Source organism: Culex quinquefasciatus, chromosome 2, assembly GCF_015732765.1.
Source record: "Culex quinquefasciatus strain JHB chromosome 2, VPISU_Cqui_1.0_pri_paternal, whole genome shotgun sequence".
NCBI classification, from domain to species: Eukaryota; Metazoa; Arthropoda; class Insecta; order Diptera; family Culicidae; genus Culex; species Culex quinquefasciatus.
The window spans coordinates 173,680,529-173,694,753 of record NC_051862.1 but is presented as its reverse complement, the minus strand read 5'-3'; positions in this window follow the sequence as shown (position 1 = coordinate 173,694,753).

Genomic DNA, 14,225 nt, shown 5'->3' with positions numbered 1-14,225 from the left:
CTATTTGATCGTATCAATTCAGGATTAGGTTTTAGAGAAAAGTGATGTTCGGGGGCACTTTAAAAACTCTGAAAAATAATCAAAAGAAAAAAATAGACCTAAGGGACAAAAGTTACAGCCATTTTAAGGTAAAAACGTTACTAAATCCACCTTTAGGTGGTTGGTGCCTTCCTCGCATGAATAAAGTGAATACACTACACAGCCTCAAAAAAGTGTATAAATAACACTTATTTTTATCCAAATATCTGTGATCCGGCTTAAAAAAAAGTGTATTAAAAACACTAAAGCACTAATAACTTATGATAGGGTTGTCAGATCTTGAATATTTTGGGCTCGTTGGAATGTTCTTTTGATTACCTATCCAACGATGGGTCGCATGATAGATCCGGATAACTTTATCATCAAAATATTTGAGATCCGGCATCAAAAAAGTGTATAAATAACACTAAAGTGCTCATAACTTTTGATAGGGTTGTCAGATCTTCAATGTGTTGGACGCGTTGGAAAAGTCTTTGATTCTGAGTCGATAGGTATACGTGAAGGTGGTTCTACGAGGTCGAATAAAGAAGTTCATTTTTCGAGTGATTATATAGCCTTTCCTCATTGAGGTGAGGAAGGCAAAAAGATGCAATTTTAGAACCCAAATATATCGATAAGAAAAAAATTAAGCCGCACTACAAATGCTGAAAAAATCTCAGGGGTATTTTTTTTTCTTTTAATTCGAAGCATCTTAATTTGAAAATGTCACCTTTTTTTAGTGAAACGTGTATGGGTAATTCTCTACCAACTCACACGAAATCGGGAAAAGTTGCCCCGACCCCTCTTCGATTTGCGTGAAACTTTGTCCTAAGGGGTAACTTTTGTCCCTGATCACGAATCCGAGGTCCATTTTTTGATATCTCGTGACGGAGGGGCAGTACGACCCCTTCCATTTTTGAACTTGCGAAAAAGAGGTGTTTCAATAATTTGCAGCCAAACGGTGATGAGATAGAAATTTTGTGTCAAAGGGACTTTTAGTAAATTAGACGCCCGATTTGATGGCGTACTCAGAATTCCGAAAAAACGTATTTTTCATCGAAAAAAACACTTAAAAAGTTTTAAAAATTCTCCCATTTTCCGATACTTGACTGTAAAATTTTTTGGAACATGTCATTTTATGGGAAATTTAATGTTCTTTTCGAATCTACATTGACCCAGAATGGTCATTTTTTCATTTAGAACAAAATTTTTCATTTTAAAATTGCGTGTTTTTTCTAACTTTGCAGGGTTATTTTTTAGAGTGTAACAATATTTTACAAATTTGTAGAACAGACAATTACAAAAATTTTGATATATAGACATAAAGGGGTTTGCTTACAAACATCACGAGTTATCGCGATTTTACGAAAAAAAGTTTTGAAAAAGTTACTTTTTGCGTTTCTCTTTGTTTCGTCGTCCGTGTCTGTCGCGGGTGACCATGAACGGCCATGATCGATGACGACCAACTTTTTCAAAACTTTTTTTCGTAAAATCGCGATAACTCGTGATGTTTGTAAGCAAACCCCTTATGTCTATATATCAAAATTTTTGTAATTGTCTGTTCTACAAATTTGTAAAATATTGTTACACTCTAAAAAATAACCCTGAAAAGTTAGAAAAAACACGCAATTTTAAAATGAATATTTTTGTTCTAAATGAAAAAATGACCCTTCTGGGTTAATGTAGATTCGAAAAGTACATTAAATTTCCCATAAAATGACATGTTCCAAAAAAATTTACAGTCAAGTAACGGAAAATGGGAGAATTTTTAAAACTTTTTTAGTGTTTTTTTCGATGAAAAATACGTTTGTTCGGAATTCTGAGTACGCCATCAAATCGGGCGTCTAATTTTACATAAAAGTCCCTTTGACACAAAATTTCTATCTCATCACCGTTTCAGGCTGCAAATTATTGAAAAACACCTCTTTTTTTCGCAAGTTCAAAAATGGAAGGGGTCGTACCGCCCCTCCGTCACGAGATATCAAAAAACGGACCTCGGATTCGTGATCAGGGACAAAAGTTACCCCTTAGGACAAAGTTTCACGCAAATCGAAGAGGGGTCGGGGCAACTGCTGTGTGAGTTGGCAGAGAATTACCCGTATAGGACACCCCAAACGAAATCAGAAATTGTCCAACTAAATTTTTCCATGTAATTTTGCAAGCTGAATCTGAATCTTCTCTCAGAATTGAGCCAATGCATTGCAATGCGTCAAAATATTAATTTTTGGTCATATGTTTCTATGGGATTGTATTATGATTTGAGTTAGGCAATTGCTTTGTTCAAAAAAAAAAAAATATGATAATACAGATTTTTGAAGGTATGCTCAGTTGCTCTCTGTAAATTTGGTCGTAGAAGGCGTAGATTGCGAGATAACATTTTGGTGTCTTGCACAAAGTTGCTTGAAATAGCAAGCCTAAAAACTTTCTGGAAGATGAAAAAATCCCAACGAATTCCTGAAATATGAGATTTTCAAAAACGCACTAATCGTATACCACCCGATTTTTCAACCAAGCTATTTTCACTTAATTTTTGCGATCTGGACCACTGTGCAATGTAAACCAAAAAAAACATATTTTTTGTCGGTGGAAAAAAATCAACTTCAATTTGTCAATAATTGTTTTCTTAATGTTTTTGACTTATGGTATGGAAACAAAAAAAAGTTATTCTGGTTGTTAATTGTGTTTATTTCTTTTTTAAATGAAGCAATTAGATTTTATTCAAAACAAGCCGATTTGACTTGACTTTAAATTATTTTCAAAAAAATATGGAAAAATAAGAAAAATAAAAACAATACAAAACATTTCACTTGTACTTTTGGCACAACAGCACGTGACCCATCTTTTGCACAGTGAACTTGGCACTCCCTCCTCTAGCCTGACAGCACAAACATCCAGCTCGACCTGACGGTACAAATTGGGCCGCTCTCTAGAGGAATTGTTGCGCAATCAATCATGCGTGTTATTAGTGTTCAACCTGGCATCGTGTGCTCATCTTCTCTTACACACAGTTCCATAATCGTTTCCCCCTGTAGATTTTTCGAATGACTGTTTACCGTGTACAATAAGACGAAAATGCCATCAATAACCTACAATTCACCCGCTCGTAAGGGGGCGATTGTAATTGAGACATTAGTGCAAAAGTGTCAAAGTTTAAAATGTTTTCGACATTATTTGTGGGGTTTACAAGCATTATTTCTGGTGTACACACTTTCTTTCTTCTGAATTTGAAACAAAATTCCTGACGAGGGACACGGGGAAAGTTCTAAACCTGCCAGCACCAGAAGATAATCCTTTTCCAATCCAAATTCAACGGGGGCTTCCCGAAGGCTTCGATAATGATTATTTATTCACACTACCCTCGCTCTCCCCCCCCCTCTTGGTAAGGTAATTCCGTTTGAGGGTGCAAAAGAAAGCAAACACGTAAAAAGCTGCTTCCATTGATGGCTAATAGCCAGTGTGCAGTGTTTGTGTGGACACTTTCCCCGATTGGCACCGGTGTGTGATGGGTAAATAACCCCTCCACTCTGTTGGTCGAATGTTGGAGAATGGTTGACGAGGAAGAGGTAAGGGACCTGCAGTTGACGGGTATCTCTGCACATTTGGGGTTGTAAATTCGATTGAACTTGTTTGACTGAAGTATCTGATAAATTAGAATTGGAATTAATTTGGAACATGATCAATACATTGAATAGTAAACTTGTCGATTTGGTTAACGGTTTTTCTTTAAATTCAGTGTAGTCTTGTTTATTTCAAATAATGTTCAAACTTCAAGGATAACGTCCTTCGCGGTCATTGACCTCAAATTATCAAACGCAGAATTTAATTCCCCCGGGGACGCTCGCTTTTCGGCAGTTTTGGCACAACATAATCGTTTTAAGCCTCGACATAAATCAACACTTTATGGCCCCCAGTAAATTTCGTCCTTTCACAAAACGGCACACCGTGGAATCGGTATAGCACCGGATTTTCCCCCAATGCAAATAAACTGTTGTCAGTTTCTTATCACAGCTGAAGTCAAGCTAAAACGTGACCTTTCGAGGCTTGATCTACCGCGGTAAAAGGGGAAAATGCAAACAAACAAAAGTTTAATTTTAGATGTGAACCGAAAAAAGAGTTTTCCAACATTATCAATTTAGAGAAAATCCTTTGCTCAGTCAGGCGTCACGGCGCCTGTTGTGTTCTGCTTTGATAAGCTCCCCTCTTGATTGAAAACGGTAAAACATTGATTCCAATTTCACACTTTTCTTCCACTTAGGGTAGGCAGATTTTATGGATGCATAAATTTGTTATGTAGATGTTAACGTTAGCTTTTTTATCTCTTTCTAACATTTTTGGTATTTTTTCCAGCGTCAAATTGCGTCACTTTTAAGTGTTATTTACTTCAAATTGGGTTTGGCACCACCTGACAACAACCCCCATTAAAAGCCTCTCAAGGACACCAGCAAAGAAAGTTCCGTCACGTCTTTTTCCCCCGAAGGAAAACCCGACTCGTCTTTCCAAATTACGTTTGTAATTACCGGTAGGTGCCACAGCAGGGAAGTTCATTTCTATCTCGTCGAATTCCGCTGAATTTAAATTAAAATTTCCTCGCCACATCTAAAATATCCGGACTCGCACGCTGCTTGAAATACTTGAATTCGTCTCAAATGACTGGAAATTGATGAGCGTGCCGAAGGAAGGATTTGGACATGAAACAAGACACACACGCGCGTGCTGCTATCGTGGAAGTCAAGCAGTGACCTGAAATTTAATTTCAAATATATACACTTTCCCATTTTGAACGACGGTCGGTGCCGATTTTCATCCCCGCGAGGGGTGCCGACTTGAGAGGGAGGACTTGAAGTCGGTTTTTGGCTGAAATTAAACAGCATCCGGCGAGGCGGATGGTTTGGCAGGCAGTTTTGTGGATTTGAAAGTTTGGGGTTCATCAACCATTTTGCACCAACAAGAAGAATAAGCAGAATCTAAGGACTAGCGATTTTAAAGTAGTATTCGTTATCTGTTTGTTGGCCAAGTGTCAGATGTTCCATCGGGAAAATATTATGTGAAAATATTCTAAAAATTTCAAAATCAAGTTCAATATTTCTAAACGTTTAACAGAGGCGACGCGTGGCCAAAATGTTTACCTGTTCAAACAATCTTTTTAGTAATTTTGAAGTTTTTTAGCTCAATCATATTTAAAAATATCTTATATACATAATAAGAAAATATCAGATGATGTTAGCAATATTGTTGTGAGAACTGTTGATCACATGATTTTTATTGAAATAGTAACTCTTTCAAATTACAGCAATTATTATTCTTCAAGAAGTGTAAAATTGAAATGCTTTTTACATTGTTGTTTTCTATAATTAGCTTGTTTTGTAAATAAAAAAAACTAAATCAAAACTTGAGGCATAATCCAACCACAAGTTTTTCCCTGGAGTTTTCTTTAGAATGACTTCTCTTATGTTCCATTGGATTAGATTAGAGCAAAAAAAAATTCTCACTAAGCAAACATTCCGGATGTTGACCATTCCAAAACAATTAGGCCATAAACATTGTATTTTTCGTTTCTCTTCAAAATTTTCCTAAAAAACTAGAGGGAAAAAATTAATATCGATGAAAATTATGAAAATCTATAAAAAATAAAATAAAAAAACATCACTTTATAAAATTTTCCCAAAAAAAATTAAACGATCAACACTCAAGAATTCAAACCAAGTACACATTATTACGACAGCTTTATTTTGATTTTTGTTTTTGGACAAACAACATGTAAAGGAAATTATTGTATGCTTGGTTGGTTAAAGATTTTGTTCTATTTTCTTCCAAATTATTTTGCAAATTTGTCGATGAACTTGCTTGCTTACTTTTAGCTGAGCTATTTATTACTTTCAAAAAATCAAATTATTCGCTCTACAGCATTGCCTTGGCGTTCTCGATTGCGAGATTCCTACTCGAAACTAGGTGTTCGAAGGCTTGATTGTTGAGGCAATTGCAAACCTCTTTTTACACCTTAGCTTCCATCCACCCCGGGATTCGAACTGACGACCTTTGGATTGTTAGTCCAACTGCCTACCAGCGTCTCCACCGAGGCAGGACCCAGGGAGACGACCCAGGGATTGACAGACTACACCTGGACTGAGCTAACGAACTAACCTTTTTTAGGTTAGTCCGGGACCAACATTTACTTCCCTTCCGACGGAAGGCGTGATCAGACAAATCTCGCCTCGAAAAATGCCACCGGGACCGTCTGGGATCGAACCCAGGCCGACTGGGTGAGAGGCAATCACGCTTACCCCTACACCACGGTCCCGACATTTATTACTTTATTTCAGTTAAAAACGCTTTTTGGAAGCAACATGCCGTTCTACTATTTATAAGAATTAAAAAAAGTTTTACAAAAATATTTGAGCGAACACGCCAAATCGTCTTAGAATCATGGAACAGCCAAGCGCATTCGTATCCATAAAGCTCTCAATGAAAATGTAACGCGCACTGAAAATTCTCCCAAGCAGCCGCCAACCTGTTCGTATTTCTCCATGCACGAGTTCCCATACAACGCATCCAAAAATACACAGAAAGACCCCCCTATTTGTACACGCTGGACGGTATGAATGTGGTAGGTAGTTCAGGGTGTGCATGCAAGCTTTTGCACAGCCGACATAAAAGCGCGCGAGCCGAGACGCGAGCAGGGAGAGAGCGAAGTTCAAAGAGAGAGAGAAAACTCCAGATTTTGCCATTGTTATCCGAGCATTCGTTGGTGAAGGTTGTCTGAATCAACATGACTCATCGCGTCCCGGCGCAAAACGCCGGCAATATTGCCCTACCTGCGGCTCAAGCAGGCAAAAAAGTGGGAATTTCCAAAAGGAAGGTTGAGGCCTCAACTGATGGCCAAAAACCGGGAATTTCCAAAAGAAAGGTGCTTTTGGAAGTGACATCGAACAGCAAAAAGACGAAAAAGAGCGACGGTACTGTACCGATGGATGAGGAGGAGGAGAACTCTTCATCGCACGAGGAGCAGCTTTTGAAGAACAACAAGTTCGCTGGACTGCCTGACGAGGACCAGGTAGCGGAAGCAAAGGAGAATGAAGTGAAACAGCGAAAGGAGAAACTGCCTCCTTTTTATGTGAGGCAATCAGCAGCAACGATCGACTTTCGTGCGGGACTGGTTGAACTCATCAAGTCTGGGAAAGTCCTAGGCAACATTCGTCTGTGTCAGGATGGATTTAAGGTGCTGGTGCAATCCAGGCAGCACTATCAACTGGTCAAGGATTACTTGACCGAAAACGAGGAGTACTTTACCCATGATGTCGTCATGGATAAGCCGTACAAAATCGTCGTCAGAGGTCTGTACGACATGCCAGTGGAGGAATTAGCTGCCGAGCTAAAAGTTTTGAAACTGGATGTGTTGGCCGTGCACAAAATGAGCCGACGCAACAAAGACATCAAGTACCGTGACCAGCTCTACCTGCTGCATTTGGCTAAGGGATCGACGACGCTTCCTGAGCTGAAGGCAATCCGAGCGGTTTTCAACATTATCGTGTCGTGGGAGCGATACCGACCAGTGCATCGTGACGTCACACAATGCTTCAACTGCCTGGGCTTCGGGCACGGAGGTAAGAACTGCCACCTGAAGCGTCGTTGCGCCAAATGTGGTACCGATGCGCACATCACATCCCAGTGCATCCAAGATTCGCTGGTGAAGTGCCTCAACTGCAACGGTGAGCACTCGTCAACCGACCGAAAGTGCCCCAAGAGAGCTGAGTTCGTGAAAATTCGGCAGCAAGCATCGACGAAGAATCAGCCTCAGCGTCGTAGAACTCCTCCAGCCCTGGTGGAGCAAAATTTCCACCTCTTCAACCGCGACGCCAGGTCCCGAACTTGGCACCGTTGCCGTTGGATCCCAGGAAGAGAGCTGAGATGAATCATCCACGGCCGGGTTCCAGCCAGGAGCCGAGAACGCCACCACCGGGCTTCAGCCAGGAGCCAAGACCAACCCAAGAACCAGCAGTTGAGGAAAATGGTAATGATCTTTACACCTCAACCGAACTCCTCAATATTTTCAAACAGATGTCCGCTGCACTGCGTGGATGCAAAACCAAGACCCAGCAGATTGAAGTGCTGACCTCGTTCGTCATCCAGTATGGATCGTAGGTCCCTCAAGCTGCTGAATTGGAACGCTTGCTCCATTAGGAGGAAGAACTTAGAGCTGGTGGATTTTCTTCGCGAGAAGGAGATCGACGTAGCTGCCATCACGGAAACTCATCTGAAGCCCGGTGAAAAAGTTTATCTACAAAACTACAAAATCGCGACGCAGCTCGATAGGACCACCTCTGGAGGAGGAGGTGTGCTTGTCGCTGTTCATCGTGATCTCAAGCCACGCCGGCTGCCACACTTTAAGCTGGACATCATCGAGGCCGTTGGAGTGGAAATTCCCACTTCGGTTGGCCCAGTACTCTTCATTGCTGCATACTGCCCACGTCAGGTTAATTCCAGAGATGGTTCAGCAGCAAAACTGAAGAGCGATATCCAGAAGCTGACCCGGCGGAGCGCAAAGTACATCATTGCTGGTGACCTCAACGCGAAGCATGAAGTTTGGGGCAACAGCAGGAGGAATCGGAACGGAGTGATTCTGCACAACGATCTGCAAAACGGATACTACAACGTTGTGAGTCCGGATCGTCCAACGAGGGTGGCTCGGTCTGGGAATCACTCAATCATCGACTTCTTCATTACCAATATGGCTGAGAACGTGGCTCATCCTGAGGTGTTTGAAGAGTTGAGTTCTGATCACTATCCGGTGGTTGTGGAGGTTGAGCTTTACTCCGCAGCGGCAATCAACCCGGAAAGATTACCACAACGTTGACTGGCAGCAGTTTCAGCAAGTGGTCGACAGCAACATCGACTATGATCAACAGCCGGAAACTTCTGCTGATATTGATCGTTCGCTGGAGGTGATCCAGCAGGCTATCAACCAAGCAGAGGCTGCCAACGTTCGGGAGGTTCCTGTTAATTTTAAGGTAACTGATATTGACGTAGATACTAAACACTTGATTAGACTTAGGAATGTTTATAGGAGACAATATCAACGGACTGGGGACTATGACAAAAGATTTCAGTTAACAATTTGAACAAAATCATACAAGACCGACTTGACAATATCAGAAATCAAGAATTTTCAAAACATGTAAGCCAGCTTGGGAATTATTCAAAACCATTTTGGAAACTTTCAAAAGTTAAAAATAAACCAAAGCCTATTCCTCCTCTTAATGTTGAGGATTCTCCTTTGATTACATCCGAGGAAAAGGCAAATGCACTTGGGCTTCATTTTGTTAGTTCACATAATCTTGGCGCTTCCATGACCAGCCGTAAAGAAACATCAGTTGCCAATAGTATTTCAACAATCAATGACTCTACCTTTGAATTTCCTGCAGATTCCCAAGTTTCTGGTGAGGAAGTCAAAGTTGCAGTAAAACAAATGAAAAATAAAAGCTCCAGGCTTTGATAACATTTTAATCTAGTGTTGAAAAACAGAGTGATCAGTTCTTTCAGCATCTAGCCAATATTTTCAATAAATGTTTGCAACTTGGTTACTTCCCCACCAATTGGAAACTGGGCAAAGTCATACCAATTTTGAAGCCTCAAAAGATCCAACATCGCCAACAAGTTATCGTCCCATTAGTCTTTTGAGTAGTCTGTCCAAACTCTTTGAGAGGTCATCTATTCAAGGCTTTTGGATTTTACCAACGATAATAATATAATTTTGAATGAACAGTTTGGCTTCCGAAAGGGACATAATACTGCTCATCAGCTCACGAGAGTAACTAAAATCATCAAGCAGAACAAGCTTGAGTCTAAATCAACTGCTATGGCTTTGTTGGATGTTGAGAAGGCTTTTGACAATGTTTGGCATGATGGTTTGATACATAAACTGTATTTATACGGTTTTCCAATGTATCTTATCAAAATTATCCAGCACTATCTTTCGGAGAGATCGTTCAGGTTTTTTCTGAATGGGATTGCTTCTGGATTATTCAACATTGATGCTGGGGTTCCCAAGGAAGTATTCTTGGCCCACTTCTGTACAATATTTTTACATCTGATTTGCCTACTCTTCCTGGTAATGGTGTGTTGTCACTTTTGCTGATGACACTGCCGTTATTTATAAGGGTAAAATAACCAGATATTTAGTTGGCCGTCTTCAGAAGGGTCTTGACGTTCTTTCCGAATACTTTGGCGACTGGAAAATTCGCATAAACGCAGCCAAAACTCAAACCATCATTTTTCCACTTTCCAAATCGGCCAGATTTGTCCCAAAGGATGATGTTTTGATTAAAATGAATGATGTTTCGATACCCTGGTTAAAGAAAGTTGTCTATTTAGGTCTCATACTTGACTCGAAACTATTGTTTCGGCAGCATGTAGATAAAATATTGAACAAGTGCAGCATTCTCATCAGGTATTTGTATCCTTTAATTAACAGAAAATCAAAGCTATCTTTGAAAAATAAGCTAGCAGTTTACAAACAAATAATTTACCCCGTTATTGAGTATGTAGTACCTGTTTGGGAGTGTTGCGCTAGAACTCATAAATTGAAGCTCCAGCGTGTCCAAAACAAGGTACTCAAAATGGTTTTGAATGTTCCTGGCTGGACAAGATCAAGTGAGGTTCATGAATTAGCAGAAGTAAAAATGTTGGATCAGAAGATTCAAGAAAAATGTTTGAAATTCAGGAAAAATGTGCTATATCTGAATACCCTTGATTCAAGGATTGGTTTAGTTTATGGTAAGATTAAGTTAGTTTTAGGTTAGGTTATGTTTTCTTAAATTTATTTATTTTTTTTTCCTCATTGTACCTAGTGTTACAAAAATGATAAATCATATACTTTTAAAGTTAAGAAAATGAACAGTGTTTAAATCACGAAAAGCAAACTAAAGCTGAAGAGCCACAGCTGACCACTTATTATGTAAACCAAATGTAATGATTATAAGAAAGATTCAATAAAGTATATTTAATTCAAAAAAAAAAAAAAAATCCAGATTTTGCCAGATTTTTCCAGATTTATGCATACTCAAAAGTTCACTTTTTGTAAACTTTTCTCTTAGCAAAATGCATTTTAAAAATGAGGGTTTTCAAAAATCTCAGGAAAAGAGGGGGGTGCCACGGGCGCGGGGGTGGACCAAATGTCACCAAACTTGGGATTCTTTGTTTTTGGGGCAAAAATAACCCCCATGCCAAATATGAACAGATTTGGTGAAGGTCGATGTTGGACGCGTGGTCACTTGGGAAGGAATGACCCATATAAGTCTGACCTTACTGTAAAAGATAATTTAAAAATAAATTTAAACACGTTTTTCTTCGATCGAAATACAGTCCAGATTAGATTACACAGTTCAACAAAAAATCAAATGTTTCTTGTCTCTGAGACGAGAATATGTGTTCCTAGTAGATTTTTGCCTGCTGAATCCGAATTCGGGTCCAGAATTGTTCCAAATGGTCCCAATTTTGAGATACACCCGTTTGAAATGTTAGTTTAGGCCAAAATTAGCTACTTTGTCGACTATTTTACAAAGAACTATTGAATAAACAACAAACCAATACATGTATCTTAAAGTTCACGTTTTCCCCTTCCTGACCATGGTTTTAAATTTGATTGTATCTACGCATATTTATAGCCATTTTAAAATTAGAATTTGACTTGCATGCAGTTGGAAAACTTGAATGAGAGCCAACTGAAAATATAATTTTAAAATGGCTATAAAATGCGTAGAAACAATCAAATTTTAAAACCATGTTTCAAAGGGGAAACGTGAACTTACATACAATGGTTTAGTTGTTTATTCAATAGATTGTAAAATAGTCGACAAAATAACAATTTTGGCCTAAACATTTCAAACAGTGTATCATTATTGACAATTCTGATCGAGAGCAAAAATCTACTAGGAACACATATTCTCGTCTCAGAGACAAAATCTTGTTGGACTGTGTTATCCGAAGGCCTCCGAAAAATTTCACTTCGGACAATGGAATCACAAAAAAAAAGTTTGTCCAGCCGCACATCGTTGATGTTGAAACCTCTAAACTGGGCCCTCGTCCTGTCACGTCCGTCAGTAATCTTGTCGTACATTACAACTAGAATCAGATCTGCCAATGAATTAGTACACTTCTACCAAATAAACACTGACGCTGTATGGATCTGACTCTAGAATAAATGCACAGTTGTGTGTTATTCATAAATCCGAATTATTCAATTATTCATATAAGTCCAAATATTCATTTGCTAACTAACTTGAATTGAAAATCTAAACTTTTATCTAAAATCCTCTAAACTTAATGTTCAAAGCTAAACATTCCTTTAACCGTTGTAGTACTACTTCTATCAAAAACAATACAAATTTATGAACAGTAACTGATATACAAATTGGATAAACATCGCGATTTGAAAAAGAAATGACCATTTACGTCAAAAAATCCGTAATTCCTCGATTCGCAACAATGGTCGAAACAAAACTAATCCGAAAACCGCTAGTTCAACAGATCAACGAATTTTGTCGGATATCATTACATTATTGATTGATCGAGACTCTATGAAAATGTTGACATAAAATATGCCTAGTAGTCTACATCAATCAAAGTCTATTGACAGCATTACTCTAGCATAAAAATTGCAACTAACTTTAACTTTAAATAGATTTTGAAAGAATACAGATTTATTTTCAATGCTAATGCTAAGCAACAACAGAATTGTACTATCCTGAAGTCCCAACCTAAAACCCACATTGTGATAGTGAAAAAGTCACAGAAGCAGCGGTGTCTTGTGCAATTGTGATATTTTACTACCGGAGAACTACCTAGTTCACGAAGACAGCTTATCGGTCAACGCTTAAGCCCTGGGGCTGCGACAAAGCGAGTTCTCGTAGCATGAAGTGGTGTCCAAAGTGCTTATAAAAAAGAATGTATACCCAAATTTTAACTAATGCACTAGGATCAAATCATGCCCCTTGACTTTACAAGGCTCAGGGAGAATCACAAAAAATGTTGTTGTCTTATTTTTGATTGTCGAGGTTAGTATGACCCCTCAGCTACACTAAAGTGATTTAGAATTTTTAAATCCAAGATGGCGCCCAATATTGCAGTGCTGAAATATTAAAAAACTGCATTTTATTATTAAATAGGCAACCAGCTATTCAAACTTGACTAATATGGGGTAGCAGAACTCGAATATGGTGTTAAAAAAAAAGAAAAAGAATAAAACGAAAATGTTTTTTTTGCTCGTGATTCGATTATCCAAAGTTCCATACAAACCTTCGGATAATCGAACTTCTGGACTGTAACAACGAACTTTCATCAGTCGGATGATAGATTCATCAGACCACATGTCACACTTTACCTCCTCCACATTGGTATCTTGATCAGACAATGTCGTCCTTCAACATGCATCATCCACCCGTAAACCATCATTCTAAACCTGCCCTGTAACACGATATCTCACCATTCAGGTCTACCGGAATATGATCTCTCCAGTTGTTCACAAAAACACACAAAAGCAACAAAAAAAAAAAAAAAAAAAAAGAGAAAAAAGTCCCCGAAGACAGATGAGCACGAGGCAAACGTCAAACCTGCATAAATGCTACACATCTGTATTTGTTCCTAATTTGGTCCCGCGCGCGCCCGTCCCCTTAAGAATTTGTTGTTAACTCCCGACTTTCAACACCCGGAGGGCGGCCCAAGTCAGTCGGCAACCGCAAGTTTATGTTTACCTAAGTGTTTTACGTTTTACTGCTGTTGGTTCTACTTTACGGAGTGAAAATAGAATGCCGGCCCAAGCTGCAGCGAGTTTTCCGCCGGAAAATGCACCTTTGAGCCTCTCGAGGTGAGCTGAGACAAATTGTCGTTAGTTGCTTCCTGAAAAATTTGGGTTTATTCTGGAAGGCTGGATTTATTTCTTGATTTAGCTTAACTTGGAACTTCCACCTGATTAAGTTGATGTGAACAACCAAATTTCTCACTGCAATTGCACCCTGCTGAGTCCAATTTCCCCTGAGAAACTGTGCATCTGCGGCTCGCTTGTTTACATCGTAAATTATCATTACGCATCTAAAGTAACTGATAGTTTGATTAAATTTACGACCTGTACGTCGATAGTCGGCAATTCATTTTCGGTAGCGTTTTTTACCCTCATCAAATGATTTCCAAGAATAAACGAAAACAGCCCACAAATA